Source organism: Centruroides sculpturatus, unplaced genomic scaffold (assembly GCF_000671375.1).
Source record: "Centruroides sculpturatus isolate CEXI.00-Female unplaced genomic scaffold, Cexi_2.0 scaffold189, whole genome shotgun sequence".
Taxonomy (NCBI): Eukaryota; Metazoa; Arthropoda; class Arachnida; order Scorpiones; family Buthidae; genus Centruroides; species Centruroides sculpturatus.
The window spans coordinates 865,686-871,236 of NW_019384395.1; the positions used below are offsets into that span (position 1 = coordinate 865,686).

The following is a 5,551-nucleotide window of genomic DNA, read 5'->3' on the forward strand; positions in this document are numbered from 1 at the left end:
ATTTAAATTGATCTTTGTGTATAATATGTTTGAAAATGTAACATTTTTGTTTGTGTTTCTTTAAATTCGATTTTGAAAAGGGGGAGAAATGTGTTATGAAAGTGTGAAATATGAAATTTTATTTTTATTTTTCTTCTTTTTTAGTAAATAGTCCTATTGAAATTGATAGGAAATAATAATAATAATAAAAAGTTTTGTTGCTTTTTTATAGAAAAAAATCATTTTTTTAGTAGCGTAAGCTTATCTACTGAGACTTTTCTTACTTTTACGTCTCGAAAATTCTTTTTATTGTGATTTATTTATACACTTTGCTAAAATTTATATAATTTTACTTGATTTTTAAGTTTCTAAACAAGTGAGTAGCGTGTCGACATCATTATATGAGTGAAGCGTAAGAGAAAGGTTGTGAGTATAACAGCTTCATCCTCTTGAGACTGAGGGTGTTTTGCCCTTGGATGGTCAATCAACAGATAAATCTAGATGGAAAAGAAGAAGAAAATGATGATGATGATGATGCAGAAAAAGTAAAAATATTAAATTTTTATATATTAAAGTTTGAGAAGAATAACTTAATAATTATAAACATTTTCATATTTAATTACTTTTACACTCTAGATAAAGATAAGTGTCACAACCAATTTTAGGGATTTTTCCTGGAATTTTGGATTATTTTTTTTTTTCTATTTTCTCAGTAATATGTCCATTTATTCCCTTCTAACGAGGGATGTAACTAAAATGTTTATAATATAAACACTATGGTAAATCTTATCATGTAGTTCTATTTATAATAACATCTTAACCTGGTTATAAGATCGAATATGAGTTTTTTAAAAAGTGTATTTCTCCAAGATAAATTTTTCGAAATTTCATAAAATATGCATATAGAAAAACGTGTTGGAGGAGAGAAACAACATTGGTGCAAGTACTCAGTTAGAAAAATAAATTCTTATCTGTACGATCTCACTTAGAAGAATATTTTATCTAAATTTAGTTATCGAAAGAAGCAACGTATGAGAGAGAAAAAATATTTAGATTAATCTTTACTTTTTGAATCATATATACAGCATATATATATATATATATTTATTGATTTATAAAAGTTTAAATAAAGTTGCTACAGTTTCATAATGTATAACCTATATATATAGAAAGAGAGAGATAGAGAGAAATAAGATTTAGTTAAGAGAATATAATGTCAATCTATAGAATTTTGATAAATAATTCATTCTAAAGTTAGAAATAAAATCATTAGAGAGATCTTGAGAATTTTATAGACCTATAAAAGCTTCTTATGTTCTTGTTTTCACAATTCTCTCTGAAAGATTTCAAGATTCTTAGAGATATATCCGTAAATTTTATTTTTTTACAGATTTAATAAGTGTACATTATCAAATACAATATTCAATACATTGATTTTAAAGAATATAAAGACTTATAAAGTGATGTTCACATCATACCGTAAGCATAACCTATGAAAGTTTGTAATCAGATTAGATTTACATATAATCTACAGCTCCAGAACTGATGTTATGAGGCAATAATCTATGGCCTTACACTTTAAAATTTATTATTATTTAGTGAAAAGAAGAGGCCTTTTATATGTTACATAATTTAGGTTCATACAGGTTTATATTCGTCCCTATTTATAGGCTTGCTTGCTTTTATCACAAGTTTGCAGCTTATTATATAAGTGAATATAGTTTACATTTTATTTATATAAAATAATTAAATATATACATGAAAACAGTCTACGAATAGAGAAAAAAACATTTTTCAATAAGTTTTAATCATATGAAATATAAATATTTAAGGCAAAAAAATTCTTTTTAAAATTCTGAAACATTTATTGTACGTAAGATTCTATTAATATTAATGTTCATTTATATTTAATGCATATAATTGTTTTCTAACAATTTAAATCCTTGATTTTTTTAAGTTATAAGTAAAGATTTTGAGAGGTGTTTAAGGCACGTTGAGATAACATTACTCAATTGATACAAAAACATTATAGAAACTTAGGACTTAATTAGGACCTAATAATAGCAGATCAAATTGACTTAATGGTTAGAGATGATTGTGAAGCTCTTTCAGTTAAAAGAGGAAAGAAAAAAAAGAGGAAAGGACAAATAAGACAGCAGGAAACTGAAACGAAATTGCACAAAGCCCTTGTACTAAACGGAAGACATGTAATGGGCGGAGTGACTTGTCTCTCTTTCGGGAGTTTTTCATTGTATTAATCTTATGCCGGTTTGACGGACATGAATGGAAGAGAATGATCTCTGCAAATCAACTACCTTCCGTGCCGTCCACTAGATTGGACGAGGTAATTTGGTCAGTCTAAATTCCCTCTGTGGATATACTCTACTAGATTAGGGCCTACTGAATGAACAACTGATAAAAGCGCTTGCTCTATACCAAATTTTACATACACCCCCCTTCTCCTATAAGTGAATTTGTAAATGTGGTCCGTTTCAGTAAGGTCATTGACCTTTTTGCCAACTCTAAAAATCGAATAGAAGTTAATTATATAAATAATATAAGCCCTAACTTTAATAAACAATTCGCTTGTTTCGTCAATGTCATATATAAATGTCATCTTTATTCTTAAAAAATGACCTGATTCTTAATAATATTAGGTCAATCATTTTGTCGGAAATGTCCTAAAAATGTCCCGAAAACAAAAGATTTAAATGTCATTAATCAGGAGGCCGATGGAGAAGGTTTAAAATTCTCTTTTGAATTTATGAAAGACTAATTTTTTAAGTTTTATGTCTGAAGTAACTAATTTCATTAAAATTTTTTTAATACTTTTGTAAAAAAATCGGTAAATATAATTATTAAATGAGTGACTTATTTAAAGATTATTTTAAAAATAATTAGGATCATAATTTTTTGTAGATTTTTATAATGAGATGAATTATTCTACCTTAAAAGAGAAAGATGTAGGTTAATAAATGCTTAATATTCAAATAATACATCTTCTTACAACTTAAATAATAAATTACTTAAATAGTCAAAAATTACTTTTATTTTATTAAAATTTAATTTCAATTAAATTCAATTTTAATAAAATATCTGCACTCGGAAGTGCACCCCAGTTGTATCATTGCGTGAAATAAAAGATTAATGATTTTCAAAATGTTAATTTTTATATATAATTTACGTTTCTAGCTAAGTAAAAACTTGTATCAGAATACAATGTTCGAAGCTTAAAAAAGAGCTGAACTCCTATCTTTGGTTTTCATATTTTATGTATAAACTATCGAAACACTCCACGCTTTATAACGAATTGAAGCTTAATCTAGAAATCGTTAAATTTAATAAGATCCCATGTTTATTTACGCTTATTTATTAGCTATTCTGTTAACGAAAATATAAAATATATATCCTATTAAATGAGATGAAAATAGTGGCTATTTAGGCGTAGACAATATGCGCTACAGTGGCCAAATACTTTTGGTGGTCTTGCATTTTATTATGGGCTTTGAACTAGGGCCTTGCTCTTTAAGGGCCTTAGATAAGTATAAAAATGTACTTGTCAAAACTATTCAGTACTCAAATCTAATACTTCCAATCCAATTTTATCATCAGTTGTTTTAAATTCTATACTTTCTTCAATAACAGAAAATTTACTTACTACCTTATTTGAGAATGCTTTACAATCATTATCAAATCGGCTTTCTTTGTCCTCAAAACTCGATCTTAGTATAGCTCTCGAAATCCAACACTAGATCGTGTATAATATGAATTATCGTGTGAAATAAGATTATCATATAAACTTAAATAAGAGGCCCCATTTGTTTAGGGCCTCTTAAAACTATCATAACTTTTATTACTTGTAGAAAACCAAGATAGAAAATGTAGACTGAACGAGAACCGAAACCAGGTCATTTGAAAGATGTAAAGCCATGGGTTCGGTTCTCACAACTTTAAACTCTACAAATGAGGTGGGTTCAGTTCTAACGAAACTCATTTCTCATCTTCTAACGATCCTCATGAGTTTACTTCCCTCCAAATGGGTTAATAACTTTACCCATTCTACTTACTATTGAATATGGTTTTATTGGGTGAGAAATTATAAATTAAATTAAAACTAATAATTTAAACATTTCTACTAATTTTAAAGATTTATAATGGTCCATTTTGAAATTCGGCAACGATCTATATTATTATTAAAATGAACTATTTACATCGACATCGCGTATAAAATGATGTTTAGTATGATTTAAAGCCCACTCTTTCCGTTATGATACGAGTATAAAATGAACAGGAATGACATCAGTTAGTGATTATTGAGTAAGTTTAAACGAATAAACAATGAGTTAATTCATAATGACGTTAAATCGAACTGATAATATGTTTAAACTTTAGCTAGAAAGTATTAATGTATACGAGTAGATGACTTACATTGTTAATCATTATTGCTAGTAAATGTTATAAATGACTTTTATAACTTATGAAGCTTAAAACGAACGTCATTAGTCGCTTTAATTACTTAAATTGTTCAATAATTAAGAATAATTTTGTTTTTCGAAACATTTAATTATTTTCAAGTAGCTAATAAGGACAATTAAGATAATTACATAACTTAATTAATGTTACATTGGATGGATATTTTGGGGTTAATTTAAGTTCAGAGATATATTAATTAGCATTTTAGTTAATTAAATATGTTATTCGGATATATTTTCATCTTTAAAGTTATCGTAGAGTGATTTGATACTGTATTAAAAAGCCCTAGATGTTTAATCTTGTAGCTATGTCTTGAAAATTGGAATTGATAAAATCAACTATAAATGTTTTTTTTTTAATGTTAATTACAATATTTTTAAAAAGTTTTTTAAGTATTCTTAAAATTAAACAATTATAATACGTAAATATATAATTTAATACTATAGTTTAGTGCGTAAAGTGTATGAATAGTCCTACTAAACATTTTTATCTAATGCTTAAAAATATGTCTGAGTTTATTTTAAAAATTTACTAGAAAATAATTTTTCAGTTTATATAGCTACATTCAGTATATTACATATTGTTTAAGAAAATATTTTATTTATAAAATAATTTTGTTCTAACTTTTAAGTAATAGTTTTAACTAGTAGATCGCGAGCTCCAAAGACTAGCTTACCGTATTTTTCAACTGAAAAGATTGGGAAACTAATAAAGTTTTATCTTGATTGAAAGTGTTTATGTTTACTATAAATTTAAAATTTGTAAAATTATTTTGTATAATAATTAGTCATTAGAATAAAAAAATAATAATTTTAAAGTTTTTTAGCACTAACTTAACTTGATAATTTCATAAAAATAGATTTATGTACTTCTTCTATACAAAAAATATCATAAACGAAACATTTAGATTAGGTTTTATATTATTTAATATTTTATTAAGCCTTTATTTTTCATTAACACTATAAAAATTTCGTTAATAGATAACTTAAAATTAAGTATGTAATTTAATTTCCATTATTTTATAATTTTAATTAATATATTTTTAGCATTAATAAAAAATGAAAATAAAAACATTTATTTAGAAAAATATATTAAAATA

General features: G+C 25.4%; 1 long non-coding RNA gene across 1 annotated transcript in view; it reads right to left on the minus strand.

Annotated features, from left to right (window-relative positions):
* Nucleotides 1–276: 276 nt before the first annotated feature.
* LOC111618347 overlaps nt 277–5,551 on the minus strand; it is a 13,575-nt gene continuing 8,300 nt past the window's right edge. Inside the window, exon 3 of the long non-coding RNA XR_002755566.1 lies at nt 277–476. This is a non-coding gene — a long non-coding RNA (uncharacterized LOC111618347). The remainder of the gene's footprint in view (nt 477–5,551) is intronic.